A 19771-nucleotide genomic window follows, 5' to 3' on the forward strand; every position below is an offset into this window, starting at 1 on the left:
TGTTATACCAAGATTTCCAGCACTTTAGCTTACTTATGCATGCCCAAAATGAGTATCAAATCTTCTTTGCATTCCATGGAAAAACCTGTGCTTAAGTGTTTATATGTATCTAATGGTCAATAAGAAAGGTTTTATGTTAAGATGTAGTATAATTTGGGATTAATTGGTTGTCATTTTGAATAATGCTGCAACTCCACTGTAATTTCCAAGAAGGTTATATGTTTTTGTAATCTACTTTTGATTTATAAAATACGGTCCAAATGACCTCAAATCACTGCCATTGGAAATGCATATATGTTTATAAAATGCTCATGTTTGAATCTTTCTCAAATTATTTATGCATGAAGAGTTATTCCTCAATATTGGTAGTGGATACTGTGATTCTACTAATATTGAAACTATTATATGTGCCATGACCACTACACAATGGGTCATCCATTGGAAGTGGATACTGTGATTCTATTATATTGAAACTATTATATGTGCCATGACCACTACACAATTGGTCCACCATTGGTAGTGGATATTGTGATTATGTTATATTGAAACAGTTATACGCCATGACTGGTATGCAATGGGTCCTCTATTGGTAGTGGATATTGTGATTTTGTTCTATTGAAACTGTTATATGTGCTATGACCACTACACAATGGGTCCTCCATTGGTAGTTGGGTATATTGTATGTCGACTTTTATGATAGGAAGGGAGTCGAGAAGTGACTATGAATGATAGGGAGGGTTGTGTCCCCCAAATTGTTATGGGCACTACACATTGGGGCCCCCAATAGTAGTATAACACCCTCTCATCTGAAGGTATAAGGAGAGGGTCGTGTCTTGCAAGGCCGTAACCTATAGAAAAATCCAAAGTGCGTTGGGGATTGTGTGGGTGAGTGAGGAAATTATGAAATGGGACCTCCATTTGTCATTGTCCTCCCTCCTGAATAAGGGTAGAAGTTTCAAGTTACAGGATTGGCTTAGCCTGATCGATGTGGATTCTACTTCGAGAGTAAATAGATCTTTTTTGCCTGTCAGAATTCGGCATTATGTGTGAACATCTGACTATAATTGTGATAACTATAGATGTATTTTCCATCTCAAGAATAATTGATTCTCTGATATCTTAATGTTACTCTCTTTATATGACAAATATATATATTCTAATGCACAATCCTATTCTGTGATGCCAGCATGATTTCTAATGAACCGTAGACCATGTTACTACATATATGCATGTAAGTGAGAATACAAGGGTAATGAGGTTCAACTCGTGTGCGGTCAGGGAGCCACTCCCACAAACTGCCAGGCCTTTTCTTTTATGGAAGGCTACACTGGCTATAACCATGTGCGGATGGCCCTTGAGGATGAGGAATCTATAGCTTTCCTTACACCAAAGGGAGTCTTCTGCTACACAGTGATGCCCTGCGGCCTCAAAAATGCAAGGGCCACTTATCAAAGGGCCATGGCTAATGTCTTCGAGGATATGCTTCACGAGGAAGTTGAGTGCTATGTGGACAACCTGGTAGCTAAATCAAATAGCAAAGAGGGCCACATAGCAAGTCTCAATAAAGTCTTTGTGAGGCTTCGTCTCCACCAACTCAAAATGAACCCCTTTAAATGCGCCTTCAGTGTGCGGTCAAGAAGGTTCCTAGGGTTTATTGTCGATATAGAGGTCTGGAGATTGAACCCATCAAGATTAAAGCCATCTAAGAGATGATGCCACCAAGGAATCTGCAAGAGCACAGATCCCTCCAAGGACAGTTGGCCTACATCAGGAGATTCATCTCCAACCTGTCGGGAAGATGCCAACCCTTCTCCCATCTTTTGAAGAAGGATGTCCCCTTCAAATGGGACGAGGAGTGGCAAACAACTTTCAATAACAACAAAAGCTATCTTCTCAGTCCTCTGATTCGCTCTACGCCCATCTCAAGGAGATCTCTGATCTTATATGTGGCCATGCTCTACAAATCACTTGGAGCCTTGTTGGCACAAAATAATGATGAAGGGAAGGAAACGGCCATATATTATCTGAGCTGCAAGATGCAGGGAGCAGAAGCCAATTACTCGCTAATAGAGAAGATATGCCTAGCCCTCGTCTTCATAGTATAGAAGTTGCACCATTACCTTCTCACTCAGCTGATTCAGCTACTCTCTCGTGCGAACCCCATAAAATATCTCTTATCACATCCCTGCTTGACGGGCCGACTCGCAAAGTGGTCATTACTCCTCATGGAGTTTGACATCACGTTTGTGGCGTAAAGGTCCATCAAAAGTCAAGCCCTTGTGGACTTCCTATCTGCTCATCCACTTCTGGTAGGCTCCCCCATGATCAATGACTTGTCAGACGAAGAAGTCTTCAATGTTGAAGGCCTGTGCAATTAGAAGACGTATTTTGATGAGGCCTTCCAGTCGAAGAACGGGTGATGTAAGAGTGGTATTTGTCACTCCCCAAGAAAGATTAGTCCCTCTATCCTTATCCCTCCCTCGAGTGGGTTCACATAACGAGGCAGAATACCAAGCGCTCATCATAGTTCTGGAAATTACCTCCCACCTGGATGCGAAACACTTAAGTGCCAATGGCGACTCGAAACTGGTAATTAGACAACTCAAAGGGATGTACGACGTACGAAGAGAGTGCCTCAAAACTTATTTCGGTATTGCCAAGTTGCTAATAGATGAACTCGGTCGAGTGACTCTAAAGCACATACCCCGAAGACTCAATGCTCAGGCAGACGCACTTGACAGCGTAAATGTCATTGAAGAACCCCACACCGATATGGGTCGTAGAATGGAGGTGCGCTGAATTCATCGAAGGACCCAAAGAAGAGAGCCAGATAGAAGAGTCGCCCAGATGGTGCCGCCTAGCTTCGATCACAGCAGAGGCCGACAGCTCGGGGGGCTCATCCACCTCCTCAACCTCTTGTACGGCTATAAAGGAGGCAGGCCGAAGCGAAGAACCCCCAGTCGCGGACCATGTGTGCACAGAAATAGAACATGCAACCGACTGGCGCGACCCCATAAAGGCGTACCTACTGCAAAATCAGTTGCCAGACGAACCCATCGAGGGGAATAGGATATGAAGGTCAGCCACACAATTCGTATGCCTAGATGATACCCTGTTCTGAATCTCCCACAGCAACATGTTACTCAGGTGTATTGAGAACGACGAAGCAAAGCATGCCCTTGCGAAAGTCCATTCTGGGGTGTGTAAAATGCACCAGTCGGGCCCCAAGCTCTGCCCCAAGACCATACGGATAGGTTACTACTTGCCCAGCATGAGTGTAGATTCAATAGCATTCACAAAAAGTTGCCCAGTTTGCTAGATCCACACAAGCTTCATTCACTAGCCACCTGAGTCTCTCCACCTGACGGTGGTGTCTTGGCCCTTTACCAATTGGGGCATGGATATCATAGGCCCTATCGATCTGCCTTCTTCTTCAGGGCATACATTCATAATTGCCGCAACATGTTATTTTTCTAAGTGGGTTGAAGAAATCCCTCAAGAAGGTCCCTGGCACTGCGGTGGTTAACTTCATCTGCCATCACATCATATATCGATTCAGTGTTCCCGACCAAATCACTTCTGACAATGGCCCCCAGTTTCACAGCAGCTAGATCAACAGGTTAGCTGAGAAATTCGAGATCATATGGAAGTACTCGACCATGTATCACCCAAGGGTCAATGGCCTTGCCGAAGCATTCAACAAGACGTTATGCGATGCCCTAAGGAAGTCTGTCTCTACCATAAAAATAAATTGGCATGAGAAGCTCCCTTAAACTCTTTGGGCTACTGTATCACAGCCTGAGTATTAATATAATCCACCCCCTACTCATTGGTGTATGGAGGGGAGGCAGTTGTCCCTCTGGAAATCCAATTGCCATCCTTAGGGGTGGCCCTCCATTATGGAATGATGAATGAATAGCGGGTCTCTCTTCACTGCCAATAACTTGACGCTCTCAACGAAGGGAGGTACCGAGCGCAACAGAGCCTCGAGGCCTACAAAAATCGTATGCAAAGGGCCTTTGATAAATTCGCTAGGATAAGATCCTTCTTGAAGGGTGAACTAGTTTTGATGGTAAGAAGGCCCATCACTACCCATGGCCGAACAAAAGGGAAACTCAAACCGAAGTGGGAAAGCCCATTCGTCATAAAGAAGGTCTTCCCTATTGGTGTGTACTTGCTGGTTAATGCTAAAGGAGGGGAGGCCATGCCTTCGATTAATGGCAGATATTTAAAAAAGTACTATCCATGAGCAAGGACCCGCATCGAGCGACCTAGGGTGATGGCCTGCAACACGGGCCCACTCAAAGCACCTGGGGCATGCCTCCGCACCACTCTCCTTCACGAGCAAGCGAAACTCGTTCCTTGTCTCGCCCACATGCGGGACCCTCTACGGATTCAAAAACAAAACAGTGGGGACTCGCTAAAATCGACGACCATGGATTCCCCAAGGGTTGGGATGAAAACTCGCAAGGGCATCCCAACCATCACACAGCAAGCAACAATTGCCCCATGGGCACAACAGGCACTTCTTCGGCCATTCCTTATCCCAGTCATCAGCAGGGATAAGGACTGCATTGGCCTGCACAAAAAAAAAATAGGAATAGCAAACAAAGGGGAAAACTAAAGAGGAAGGAGTTCTTTTTATTCCATGAAAGAAAGGAGTACAACTTTGTGGTTACAGTTTGTAACTACAGGAAAAAAAATGTACATCTGTTCTGGGGTAAATCCCTCCATGAACTCCGCCATCTCCTCATCACGGTAGCCTCCTCTAGGAGAGCATTTCACCCTCTTCAAGAGTGCCTTGGAGAAGAGTGCAGGCTCCTTCTTTTTCTTGCTCGTCACCTTACGAAGGTGAAGAGCCATGCGTCAGTCGAAGGGGGTAATATACGTGCCAGGTCTAGGCACACCGTCCCCACCAACAGCGACTCAATAGCTCATAAATGGCTGCAGGCCTCACGCCATGGTTATGAGCTCTGGAGCCATAAGCTCACCCTATGTCACGGGTCTATCGTCGCCTTCGTGTGGGTGAACACCTTCACAAGGATGCCCAACTCCCATGCACACCTCGAAGGCTGATGTTAAGCCGTCAGCCCCCGTAGAGGGCATCGCTCATCGGCCAAGTTTTAAAGAAAATGAAATCTCCGCACTGCGTCCACACAAAGGAGCATCAAGAGAAGGGGCTTCATCACAAAACGAGGAAAAATTTGCCCTCACACTCTCTTGCCTAGCCCCTTTTTAAAGGGCAAAGCTTGTTGCTTCTCGAGAAGCATGCCGTTTAGCTGCTCGACCATGTGTCACCACAACGACACCTAGTTGACCGTGATATTTAAACCTTCTCACACATCACCTACCAGGCATCACTCATGAAGAGTCTCGATCAAATCTCACGTTTCCCTACTATCAGCCCGGTGTTATCAGCAAATCACTCAAATGGATCTTGCGTCGAGGCATTGCCATCCATGTGGCATTCTCCACCCAACCTCGCCTCATAATATAGGCACCTCGTCAGCCAAGCGCCGCCTCTCTAAGCACGCTTTCTTCGAGGCAGCCCACCACTTCACCACCCCCTGCAGTTGCCTCCATCATTCCACCCCTCGCAAGTGCCTTCTTCACTTCACCCCCTGCTAGTGCCTCCATCAATCCACCCCCCGTGGGTACCTTCTTAACTTCACCCCCTATGGGAACCTCCATCACACCCACAGGTACCTTCCATCATTCCACCCCCTCACGGATACCTTCTTCACACCACCCCCCACGGATGCCTCCATCATTCCACCTCCCCACAGGTGCTTCCAACATCCCACCACCGGGGGCACCATTTGACACCTCCCGCGGACGGTACCATCATCGACTCCACGTGAGCACAAACTGCTTGGGTCACAATAAAGCTACTCTTCGGGGCAATACCCCAAGAGACCCCTACCTCAGCCACCAGCTGCTACAATCGACCCGGGGCAGGGCCACACCCTCAAGACTCTCAAGACTACTCTGTCAAGGCTCACTACACCAGTGACCCCTCCTCCCCCTCAAAAAAAATAAAAGAGAAAGAGAAAGTAGCCAAGCGCTGTGGCCACCATCGCGAGTAAAAGTAAAAGAGCTTCAGGAGGACATAGCCAAAAGGCTATGGGTAAAATCACCCAATGAGAAAAAAAAAAAAAGGGCCATGATGAAAACCCACAAAGGGAACCATGAGTAAAAATGATAGGCACACATGGCCATGAAGCCATGAGTCTTAAAAAACTCTGGAGAAAACCCATAAAGGGCACCATGAGTAAGAGCGGAAATCAATGGGTGGTTGTGGCTTCGAAGTCACGAGTAAAAATTCCCCAACAAAGGATATGGTGAAAACCACTCTGCTGGCGCCATATTCCCCTAGTCCATGTGAAAACCCGCAGAGGGTGCCTAGACCGAGACTCCTTCTTCCAGCCTTCAGACCAAACCTCCTCAGTCCAATTCTAGTGCCTTCAAAAAAAATCTTCGGCCCCTGTGCCTTCAAAAAAAAAACTTCCGACCCCTATACCTTTCAAAAAAAAAAAAACAATTCCAGCCCCAGTGCCTTCCAAAAAAAAACTCTAGCCCCTGTGCCTTCCCAAAAAAAACTTTCGGCCCTAGTGCCTCCACAAAAAGTAAAAAAACTCCAGCCCCAGTGCCTTCCAAAAAATAAAAACTTCGGCCCGATGCCTTCAAAAAAATAACTTCTTGCCCCAATGCCTTAAAAAAAAAAAAAACTCTGGCCCCAGTGCCACCTTTTTATTCTAGGCCTTAGTGGTAGCCTTCTTAGTTTTGGCACTGGAGCCTTAGTGCCCCGGTGCCACCCTTTTATCTCGGGACTTAGTGCCGCCTTCTTATTTTCAGCATCGGAGCCTTAGTGCTTCAGTGCCACCCTTTTATCCTTGGCCATAGTGCCGCCTCTTTATTTTCAACACCAGAGCCTTAGTGCTCTAGTGCCACCCTTTTATCCCAAGCCTTAGTATCTCCTCCTTATTTTCGGCACCAGAGCCTTAGTGCCTTTGTGCCACCCTTTTATCCCGGGCCTTAGTGCCACCACAACAAAAAAAAATCCTCTCCTCCATCAATCTTCAAGCATCCAGCGTGAAGTCCCCTAAAATGGGATTTCCTCGAAGGCCATCCTCCTTTCATGTTTGGGTAATTCAAGAGACCCCCAATTGGACCTGTAGGATGTAAGCCAAGAGGTACCTTGTTTGCTTTTAACGTTTTTGTTTGGATAGGGATAAAGCTCACAAGAAGGGCCCCTACCAACTGAAACATCAGGATCTCCCCGGCGCGAATGGGATAACGCTCACAAGAAGGGCCCCCACTAGCTGGAAAACTAGGAGATCGTGTTGAGAAGTCGTAAGCCTTCTGATGGTAGAATATCAATGTGATCTCCTAAAAAAAATAGATTCTGATGGGACTCGGAGAAAGCCCCTCACCAAGGAACCAGACCACTAGAAATCACTTTGGTCGCCCCCAATCAAGGGAAAAGCTCAACAAGGTCTACCCCTCAAGGATTGCTCTATGCCAGGGATCAAGAAACAAATATTGATCGAGAGACAATAAACATGTCTTGATGTGGATTCGTCAAAAGAGCTACGATGTTAAATTTTTCTAAATGTTGCACTTCTCGCTTCTCTTGAAGCGCAACATCTGGAGGAGCAAGTTGTTGTACGTCATTTTTTACGTACTTCCGTGAGCCCATGAGAATAAGGAGAGAATCGGCGACAGTCTTGTCTCGTGAGGTCAGGAAACACCCGCAACCAAGATTGTGCCGAAAGTAAAGCCTCCAGCCTAGTGACCTACGTTCGGTTCCCTCACACCAAAGGAGGACGCTTCACTGAAGCCCTATGCTAGTGGCTTCAACAAGGGACCAGACCACCACCATTGTACTCAAAACATCGAAAAAACCCCGATGACTAAATTTTTGCTCAACTGAACCTCCCTAGAGGGGTCCACTCTCATGCAGCCTTGCAACTTATCGTTTTACCATAGCGCGGTGCAGCTTCACCAAACCAGTCCTAAAAATGGGGACTGCTATGATGTTTTCCAGCAATAACCTTGCCACCCCACAATGCCTTCCTCCGAAACCAGATAGAGCACGAATGTTGACATGTTCTAGATCACGTCAGCCGCGTCATTTTAACCTATGGGGTACGCTGTGGCGTAATCGAGAACCCCTATTACTCTGAGAAGGAAGGTGGCCGGAGAAACCAAGGAAAAAACACGGTTCAACAAGCTTCGAATTCAGTGATGCATAGCTCAACATCCAAGACATGGATTAACGCGAGGAGGAGTTCAGCAGAATCCCCTAACAAAGAGCTACATTATGGTACAACTCTTGCATTCAATCAATGCTTTGATGAATACAAGTCCTCGGGTCACCGAAGAAGCAAATCCAGTAAGTTGCCAAATTCCTTTCCCTAGCAACCTTCAAAATTGGGAAAATGTATAATCGACACCAAATCAGCCCAAACTTAGTGCAAAATGACTGTAGCAACCTCCTCTCAGACTTGCCAGTAGAGCCAGGAGCTAAAACGACATAGCTCGAAGATGCATTGGCAAACGAAGTTCGCAAAAACGATCGGACTTTCATCCCAAGGAAAAAGGTCACCACAACACGTTTGAAGGGCATCAAAATGCTCACGATAGAGAGAAGAACAAAGATATGTTGCTACAACAACTGAACAGTTTCCACAAGTTACATAACCAGCTTCCAAGGTTTTCCCATGGTGGAGTAACCTGCATGCAAGGATGGTCTCGTCATTTGGGAAAAAGATCACAGGGACATTTTGATCATTTGCGCCTAATTTTTGGATTTGTTTTGAATTTGTTTAAATTTAATTAAGCTTGACTTTTGAGTGTTCATCCCTGTTTGGTGAATCCTCTATATAAGCGACCTTAACTCACTTGTAAAAGGATGCACGATCCCCTCTTTTCAAGTTCCATTACCCCTTTGTTTGTTAGTTTGTCTTTCTTGGTGTGCCCTTGAGGGAGAAAAGAGGGAGAGAGAAATTTTTTAGAGCATTGGGATACACCTAAGTGTGCGGTTCTACAAGCACCTCGGTTGCACAGGTTCCCCCCACCTTTCTTAAGCCGAGTCGTTTCTTCTCTCTCTCTCTCTCTCTCTCTCTCTCTCTCTCTCTCTCTCTCGCTCTCACTCTCGCCTCCACCCACATGACCCTCATCCACGGTACATCCCGTGTCCACCCGCGAACCCATGGACACGAGCGAACCCACAGGTCTCGTCTCTTGAGTTTCTCTGCATACCCTTTAGCAGCCAGTAGATTTAGAAAGGGGGAGACAAGGAGGAGGGATGCTCGAATCCACAGAGAGGATGAGAGGAGAGAGGTTCTAAGCCTGAAGAGGGCTCCCGTCCAAACCACACTGATGAATAGCCAAAGGGCTACGTAATTGCTCTAAGAGGGCCATTCGCCCGAGAATGTCCCCGAATCCCCAAAGCGGTGCAAGGGTGTTAGCGCTCCAATCCCAAAAATCTCTCTCATTGTCGACCTCCTCTCCACCAGCACGAGGGCCCGTCAGAGGGAAACTAGGACCACTTGACATCATTGACCTCCCCTTAAGGTCTGAGCTTGAGTTCCACCATGGTGCTTAAGTAGACTCTCATTCTTCATTGCCTTCGAAATCATGTCTGAGAAGGTGGTGGGATTAGAAGTTTCGAAAAGAAGGGAGATTTCCTTCTTCATGCTTCTAATGCATGTTTGTATATCATCAATCTCAGGCATGGGGTTACTCTGATACATTACAAGATCTCTCCATCTCTAAATGTACTCGTTTATTAGTTCATTCACTCCTTGGGTCATAGTGAGAAGCGCTGTAGCTTGAACTTCTCGTTCAACTTTATAAAAGCACTTATAGAACATGTTCCATGTCTTCCTAGGAATGAAAAGAATTCGGAGGCAAGCGCTTATACCATTTGAAGGCAGGCCAGGCTAGCGTTTCCACAAACTGTCGAAGAAGTAGCCTGGGATCAAAAGCTGATTCTTGACATGCTGACACGAAGTGTACCACATGGTGTTGGAGTGATACGGTGCCATCAAAGACAGGTACTCTTCCTTTTTTATAACCCGGTGGAAAAGGAACATGATCAAAGAAGGGTGGGTAAGGCTTCTTGTAGTGAGCATTTTCCTGGGCCTTTACGACTTGTAAGCCCTTAATGCTTCAATTGATCATGTTCTAAATGTCTTCCTGGGTAACCGCTGGGAAAATAGCTTGGGAAGCTAAGTGGGTTGACCATCAAGGAAGATCAGGGGAATTGGAGACCTTGAAGTTTGAGCCATAAGAGGAGGTGGAGGTCTTCGCTCTTCTTCCTCAAATTGGGGATCAAGAGGTGAATTTTCTTCTTAGTGTGGAGATACCCTGATTGGTCCAGTACTTTCAAGCCCTTTAAGCCTGTCTAGTATGTGGTTCAGGGTTTTGTTGAAACATTCAGGAACATCGCCATCTTGGCAGACCACCATCACGTCAGCTCGCTCTTCAGAGTTGAGTGATTCTGGGATAGAAGTAGTCTTGGTCCTCTTTATGCCGCGATCCGACAATCTCAACGATAAGGGTTTAGACTTGCCTGACTAGATATGGGATTGCCTTGATGATCGAGTACTCAGCTCTTGACGACCTTGGGGCCGTAATTCAGGAGAACATGTCACGAGACAGCCTTGGGGCCATGGCTCAATTCTGATGGGCGCGTGATAGCCTTAGGGCCATATCTCCTTTTGTTGTGGCTCGAGACAGCCTTGGGGCCGCGATTCAAATGAGTCAAGTTCCTCTTCTCTAACTTCAACAACTGAGAACTGAACAATACTGCTCATTTCAGGTTCCACTACAGTTTGCAATGGGTAAAATGGGTTCTTATTTAGTAAGTCTTCTAAAATTGAAGACTCTGACTTTTTCCTATGAGCGACACTTTCATGCCTTTCCGCTGTTTGATTCACAAGCTCCAATAAAATCGCTCCCAAAATTGGAATTGGGTATGGAACCCTGATCGATTGGCAGCAAAGTCAATCAATTCTGGTAAAGTATGGTGCCCTAACAGTAGGGAGCTCGAGGTCGACCTTGGAAGCATAATTTTGTTTGAAGAAGAGAGGTGTTGCTCTATTGGCTTCAAGGGCGTAATCTTGCCCTGAGTCAAACCTCAAAGGCCATCTCATGTATATTAAGTAGAAGGAGTGGATGTTTGAACACATTTTTCAGCACCTTGGTCCCTAATGCGGGATAAAGAGGAAACAGGTCAATAAAGCCCACAAAATAGTGGAAATTTCGACAATCTCAAAATGGCCCCAGAATTGGTCAAAATCTTCATCAGCACTCTAAAAGAACACTCGCCAAGTTTTATTGCGATCAGATATGTCTAAGGCAGTGAACACAAAGAAAAAATTTCGGAAAAATTAGCCTCTAGCACCTTGAAATGGACCCCATAACTAGAATTATATTTTTGTACATCAAATTGTTATGAGACCACTGCCATTTGATCCAGCACGGTCAAAAACCTCTATGAGTCAAGTTTGGCTTAATCGAGCACTCCAGGATAAAGTTATGGCTAAAATATCGAAAAGGGATAGGCCACACACTATTTTCGTGTGGCTACCCAGCACCAAAACACCATTAAAGGTGGCTGTTTTCACAGTCATGGGCAGTGACTTTCGGGATCCATATCTGACTCAATCTGAGTCGGATCATGCTCAAATTTTGTGAGCATGTTCGTCTCATCAAAACGAGCTTTTAAATACGTGGTATGTCCCGTGACAATGCCCGAGCAGGGAGAAAAACTAGAGAGAAGTTGCTGATCTGTGAAGAAAGTTATAGAAAATTCAACAACAGCATGCCTCACTTGGACGACCAAATCACCACACTCACATATGTGATCGGCACAGAACCAATTGTAATATGTGGGTAAGGTCTGATGCTATCTCTGGTCTGAACCTCATGTATGATGAACAGTAGTATTTCACACACGGAGGAGTCAAAGCCGCAGTAAATTCTAGCTGCCGAATTTCAAGATTCTGGCCAAAAACTCAAGATGACAAGATCTTCATCTGAACACGAAATCGAGCTGTGTTTGTTCCAACGTGATCATGACGGCATGCTCAGTGCGATTCAGCGAAGAAACAAAAGAAAAAAGAATCAATGAACGAGCGCACTATCGATCTGATGTTTTTAAGATTCATCCAAAATTCATGTCTCATGATCATGGTTTAAAAACATGGTTTATGGCTCGTAGTTGGCATCAAATCGATCGCCATGCTGAGCCCTACAAGAAAATAATCATCTTTCGATCAAACAGGCATCAAAACAACCCCAGATCAGTCATGGCAGATCACACAAATTCTCGGGCAGCAGCAAGGACTGTTCTAAAATTCCACACATTGTTAGGCAAGGGCAAAACAATCCTTTTGCACCCATTTTTAGAATTTCTTTTAATTCAATTAAATTGTAATTATCTTCAATTCTAGGTAGTTTTTGAGCGTCCACCCATGTTTGGGCCCAATTTTATATAGCATGCAAAGCTTCATTGTAAAAAGGCCTTCAGTTCAATTTTCATTCATTCAATAAAATTTCGTTTATTGCTTGAGTTCGCAAGTGCATCTTGGAGAGAGAGAGAGGAGAGAGAAGAAAAGGTAACTTTTTCTCTCCTCTTTTCTCTCTCACCTCTTTTCACTCTTCTTCTCATCTTTATCCCTCTTTCTCTCTCCTCATTTCTCTCTCATCTCTTTATCTCTCTTCTTCTCTTCTCTATCCCTCTTTCTCTATCCTCTTTTCTCATCTCTATCTCTCTTTCTCTCTTCCACTCTCATTTCCTGCTTCCATCTTTATCTCTTTCCCTCTCTTCCTCCTTTGGTCTATCATGTCCCTCTTTCCCTGCTTCTCTTTCTCCATTCACGCATGACAGGTTTATCGTCTCGTGTGAAGCCTTCATATTCAGGAAACACGAATAGTGGGGTGGGGTCTCTGCCAAAGTTCTTTATATTTCTTCTGTACTGTAACATACGGCATTAACCCATCTCTGCCTGTGCCTTTCTCTTTCTTCTCTTATGTCACAGACAGCGCTAACCCATTGTCACATGTGCTTCTTTCTATTTATCCTCTTTTGTCACAGATGACGCTGACTCATCGCCCCCTATGCTCCTCTCTTTCTTCTCTTCTGTCACAGATGGTGCTAACCTACTATCGCCTATGCTCCTCTCTTTCTTCTCTTCTATCACAGACGGTGCTAACCTACCACTGTCTGTGCTTCTTTCTTCTCTTCTGTCGCAGACAACGCTAATCCATCACTGCCTGTGCTTCTCTCTTCCTCCTCTTTTGTCACAGACAGTGCTAACTCATCACTGCCTATGCTCCTCTCTTTCTTCTCTTATGTCATAGACGACACTAACCTACCGCCGCATGTTTTTTCTTTCTTCTCTTCCGTCACAGACGGTCCTAACCTATCGCCGCCTGTGCTTCTCTCTTTCTTCTCTTCTGTCACAAACGACACTAACTTATCGTCGCTTGTGCTTCTCTATTCCTTTTCTTCTGTCAGAGCCGACGCTACCCTATCGCTGCCTGTGCTTCCTTCTTTCTCTCTCTTCGGTCACACTGGTGAAAGCACATTGCCACCCGTGCTCTTTCTCTTTTTCTCACTTCATGTCACAGCCGGCGGAGGACATCGTCGCCTGAGTTTTCCCCTTCCTTCTTCCATTGCCGCCTATGTCTGCCTTTACCTCTTCTTTTCCCTTTAACCTCAATCACGCTCTTCTTCTCCCTTCTTTCTCCCATTCTTTCTATTCCCTTTCTCTTCTTCTCTTCTCTCCCTTTCAGAGCTTTTTCCGTTTCTTTCTCTCACTCTTTTGTTTGATTAAGAAGGGTAAAGATTAGCTTTCCATGGTAGTCTTGTCGTTTAACCATAATGTTGTTGTGCTAGTCAGAGTTATTGTGCCCGCTTTATTGCCACGACGGACTAGTCATCATGTCTAGCTAGTCGTTATTGATACTGTCATCTAGTAGTATTTCTGTTGAGCTGATCTTAGTTACTGCACCCGTTTTACTCCACACTAGGACAATTACTTGTCAGTTCAGTCACTATGTTGATCTCCCCGCCTGGTCAACCCGAATAAGTCCCGAACCCACTTTAAATTCCTCTCTCATCGGTTGGTCAACCTGCTCTTGCACCGGAGCAAGGTTCCCAAGAGAGCTATCTCAAAGTCTCGAGTCTCCCTGAAACTCGAGACGCGTGCTGCTCGATCATTTAGATCCGAAGGGCGAGATTGAGGTACCTAACCAACTTGGCGACTCCACTGGGGACTTACTACCCCTTAGTCTGATCATGCTTTTTTAGCTAGTTTCTCCTTTCTATTTTTCTATTTTCACACATCACTTATGGTTTCTAGGTTTTGTAACCGATTCATCCGGATCGACGATTTTCTTATCCCCGCATTCGCGAGTGTCCCCAGGGAACAAGTTTCTCTTACTTCGCTCCCAACCCTTCTTTTGAGCAAAGACCCCGGGTCTAGCTCTCAGGTCTTGATCTGAATTAGTGAGAGCAGGGACCTAAAAGTCCTTAACGCCCCATCTCCTAACTCTGGTGGAACCTCCACCAAGGCACCCTGCATTCGCAGCACTTCTGTTGCCAAACACAGCATGCACCCTTCCACCAGCAAGTCACTTATCGGTCGTATTGCCGAGGTATGCTAGAAGGCTGCCCATTCCCTATCTGCAAAAGGCAAACAAGTTGTCATTGCTTCTGTGGGTCGTAGCGAGGCTACCCCCCAAATTCCTGCACCACCACGAGTCTTTCTGCCTAGAGGCTCGATACATCGAGGAGGAGACCCTGTGGCCTCCACCCTTTGCATGCACCATAAGTGTAAGGGCAGCAACGCCGGTGGGATAAGAAGAGAGTAGCGCCGGTTGGGGCAGCATCGGTGGGATAAGAGGAGAGTAGTGCCGATTGGAGTAGTGCCGATTGGATAAGAAGAGAGTAGCGCCAGTGGGATAAGATGAGAGTAATGCCAGTTGGATAAGAAGAGAGTAGCGTGCCGGCTGGAGCAGCACTGGTTGGAAGAGAAGAGAATAGCGTCGGCTGCAGCGCCAGTTGAATGTTTGAGAGTGCAGCGCCGGGAGTGTCTTAGTCAAATGTACAACCTCTGTACAAGTCAGAGCCACCCCGTATGTGTTAGAGCAATGAGTGATTGCGTCAGCCACAGTCCAACCACCCTCTCCTTTTAAGCCTTGGGCCACACAAGTCTCTTTCCCTCTCTCTTGAAGTTCCCTGTTGCCCCTTTCAAGATAGCCCACTAATGAAGCCAAGGAAAGCCAGTGAAGGCCATGAATGAGGATTTGTGATATTGTGAGAAGTTAAGGTAAGTGGGTTTAACTTTATGCATCCATGAGTGTTGTAAAAATTTTGAAATGGATTAGATGATATAAAAGAAAATGTGAAGAATGAATGGGTAAACATGAGGTTGAAGTTTCAATTTGTGCTTCTCAATGCCATGACTGTGTCTACCACATGTTTGATCTTTTTATTTATGGAAACTCATGAAATAGCTCACTGTGAGACTCCTTATCATGAATAAGGTTCCAAGCCCAAAGTGTAGCTTGGGTAGGAAATATTAAGTGTTCCTTAAAAGTATATTAACTTGATAATGTGAATTTCCAGAACTGTGAATGTTCTTACATCCATATGTTCGATGACCAAATGGCATCCAAATAGGACCAAATCGGTCCCAAATGAAAGACGTGTGTATACTCCAAGTTTGGCTTTTTGTTATGATAATATTTCGCATGGATAAAAAGATATGGCCCTAAATGTTGAGGCATGACACTGTTCACAGTCGCTGCTATTCCCAGCAACTGTGGCCCTCTTTGGGCAATGCTTTTAACCTAGCTAATGGTATCCAAAACCTTGAAATTACTGCCATTGGAAAGGTCTATGAATGTACTTAAAGTTGCATGTTTTGAGATGTTTGAAACTCCCCATGGATTTGGAACTATGACCGGAAAAGCGCAAACATGTCACTGTGCACTATTGCAGGGAAATTTCCAGCAATTAAGGCTCACTTTGTACTGAGTTATTGACCCATCAAATGACACCCAAATTTCTTCAAATCAACATACAGGAGTCGAGTCAAGTTGGGGCACGCTGGCCCCCTGCTGAACGACCTACCGCGCTTGGGTCTGACTGGTAGACCTGATTCACCTAGATATTCAAGACTTTGATGTACTTCTAGGCATGGATTGGTTGTTTACACAACATGCCACCGTCGAGTGCCATGAATAGATGGTAACCTTTAAACGTCAGGATCAAGCGGAAGTACACCTTGAGGGCATTAGTCACACTTCTGCTTTGTACTTTATCTCTGCCCTCCGGGCCTCTCACCTCTTGGCTAAGAGATGTGTAGGATATTTAGCATATGTAGTAGAGAATAGGGATGTTTAGACCCAGTTAGAAGAGATACTCATAGTAAAAGAATACCCTAACGTGTTCCCCGAAGAAATGCCATCCTTGCCTCTAGAAATTGAAATTGAGTTCGAGATAGAGGTAGTACCTAGCACCGCTCCCATTTCTAAAGCCCCTTATAGAATGGTCCTAGCTGAATTGAAAGAGTTAAAAGAGCAATTGCAGGAATTATTAGATAAGGGATTTATCCAACCTAATGTGTCACCCTGAGGTGCACCGGTCCTATTTGTGAAGAAAAAGGATGGGTCCTTGAGATTATGTATTGACTATAGGCAGTTGAACCACATGACGGTGAAAAATAAGTACCCTCTGCTTAGGATTGATGATCTCTTTGACCAACTCCAGGGAACCCCAGTGTTTTCAAAGATTGACCTCAGATCGGGTTATCACCAATTGCGAGTCAAGGAGGGAGACATCCCAAAGAATGCTTTCAAAACTCGATACGGTCACTATGAGTTTCTTGTGATGCCATTCGGGTTAACGAATGCCCCCACTGTGTTCATGGATTTGATGAATAGGGCGTTCAAACCCTTTCTAGATGATTTTGTAGTGGTGTTTAATCGATGATAGCTTGATATATTTGAATAATCAAGAACTGCATGGACAGCATCTAAGGATGGTCTTGCAAACTTCGAAGTTGGAAAGACTGTATGCTAAGTTGAGCAAGAGCGAGTTTTGGCTCCCCATGTGGCCTTCCTTGGACACATTATTTCTAAGGATGGGATCACATTTGATCCCTCTAAGATCAAAGCCGTACTTAAATGGGGTAAGGCCAACAAATGTAACTGATGTTCGTAGCTTCCTAGAACTGACAGGGTACTATAGGCGCTTTGTAAAAGGATTCTCAAAGATAGCGCTCCCCCTAACTTGGTTGGCGCAAAAGAATGCAAAATTTGTATGGTCAAAGGAGTGTGAGAGGAGTTTCTAGGAATTTAAAACGAGACTAGTCACAACCCCATTATCAGCCTTGCTCGAAAGAAATGAAGACTTTGTGGTTTATATCGATGCATCCCATAAAGGGCTCAGATGTGTACTTATGCAGAGAGGTCAAGGTATAGCTTACACCTCCAGACAGCTAAAGCCGCATGAACAAAACTATCCCACTAACAACTTGGAGCTCGCGGCAGTAGTGTTCACGTAAAAACTCTGGAGGCACTACCTTTATGGGGCCCAGTTCAAGGTGTTCACGGACCATAAGAGTCTCAAGTACCTGTTTTCCCATAAAGAGTTAAACATGAAGCAAAGAAGATGGATGGACTTATTGAATGATTATGACTGTACAATTGATTACCAACCAGGCAAGACTAATGTAGTAGCCAATGCTTTAAGTTTAAATGTTGTGGTCTCTGTGGCACATTTGATGGTTCGAGAAATGAAGGTGTTAGAAGATGTGGTGAAGTGGCACCCATCTTAGCCCCGTAGTGAGGGGGAAGCAATGCTGTCATGTTTAAGAATGGAACCCCGATTCCTTCAACAAATCCGAGAGGCCCAAAAAGGAGATTTCCAGCTGACAAAATCCTTGAAAAAATAAAAATGGAAGGAAAAGGAGATTTCTTTATGAGCAGTGATGACTTGTTAAGGTTTAGAGGTCGAGTGTGTGTTCCTATTGATGAGAAGATAAAAAGGGTTTTCCTAGAGGAAGCACACCACTCCCGTTACACAGTACTCCCAGGGAGTACAAAGATGTACCAAGATTTGAAAAAGAACTTCTGGTGGAACAACATGAAGGAAGATGTGACATAGTTTGACGCTAAGTGTTTGACATGCCAGCAAGTGAAGGCAAAACATCAGAGACCTGCAGGACTATTACAGCCCCTACCCATACCACAATGAAAATGGGAACACATCATGATGGACTTTGTTTCTGGATTACTGAGATCAAGTGCAGGGTATGATAGTATCTAGGTTGTGGTGGACCGATTAACTAAGGCTGCTCACTTCTTATCAGTTCGCACGACCTATACTCTGGATAAACTAGCCTAGTTGTACATCAGAGAAATTGTGAGATTACACAGAGTGCCCATCAGCATTGTGTCAGACAGGGACACTAGATTCACCTCTAGAGTTTAGGCAAGTCTGCTGTCAGGATTGGGAACCAGACTTACATTTAGCACTGCCTTTCACCACCAAACAGTTGGACAGTCAGAGAGAACCATCTAGACATTGGAGGACATGTTAAGGATGTGTGTCACATACTTTAAGGGAAGCTGAGAAGACCGTCTACCCCTGATAGAATTTTCCTACAACAACAGCTTCTAATCCAGTATTCAGATGGCACCTTATGAGGCCCTGTATGGAAGAAAGTGTAGGTCACCCGTCTGTTGGGACGAGGTAGGTGAAAGAAGACTATTAGGACTCAAAATGGTTCAGATGACTTTTGAGAAGATTGCCTTGATTAGAGATCGGCTCAAGATAGCCCAAAGTCAGCAAAAGAGCTACACTGATAATCATCGAAGAGACCTCGAGTTTGAAGTAGGGGATCAAGTCTTCTTGAAGGTATCACCAACCAAGGGTGTTACGAGATTTGGTAAAAAAGGGAAATTGAGCTCATGATTCATTGGACCTTTTAAAGTCCTGGAAAGAATTGGAAGCGTGGCTTACCGACTTGCCCTGCCACCTGAACTGGCCAACGTCCACACTGTCTTCCATATATCACTACTAAGGAAATACCAACTTGAGTTGTCTCATGTCTTGGAGTATAAACCAATCTCGCTCAGAGAAGATTTAACCTATGTTGAGCAACCAATTGGGATTTTAGACAGAAGAGTACAAGTGTTGCTCAATAAAGAAATTCCCCTAGTCCGGGTACAATGGCAATATCATTCAGGGGAAGAATCGACATGGGAACAAGTGGATGAGATTAGGGAGAACTACCTCCACCTTTTTAGTTAATGTTAATATGATTTTGAGGACAAAATCCCTTTAAAGGGGGGGATGATGTAAGGGCCACAATTTTCTCCCAAGCCAGTATCACCGCGTGAGAAGAGAGATGTAATGTCGAGTGAAAAGGCGTAAGGATTTTCACCACGCGCGAAAGGCGTATGGAGTATTACCACGCGCGAAAGGCGTATGGAGTATTACCATTTGAGGCATTTTCGCCCGTGTTTAAGGAGCAGCGCAGGGTGGAGCAACATCAGTTGGAGCAGTGCCTGTGAGATAAGAAGAGAGTAGCGTCGGTTGGAGCAGCGCCAGTGGGAGAAGAAGAGAGTAGCGCCGATTGGAGCAGTGCCGGTGGGATAAGAAGAGAGTAGTGCCGATTGGAGCAGTGGCAGTGGGATAAGAAGACAAGAGCATCAGTTGGATAAGAAGAGAGTAACGCGCCAT

The sequence above is a fragment of the Amborella trichopoda genome, chromosome 1 (assembly GCF_054954075.1).
Source record: "Amborella trichopoda isolate Santa Cruz 75 chromosome 1, AtrichopodaSantaCruz75HAP2 v2.0, whole genome shotgun sequence".
Classification (NCBI taxonomy): Eukaryota; Viridiplantae; Streptophyta; class Magnoliopsida; order Amborellales; family Amborellaceae; genus Amborella; species Amborella trichopoda.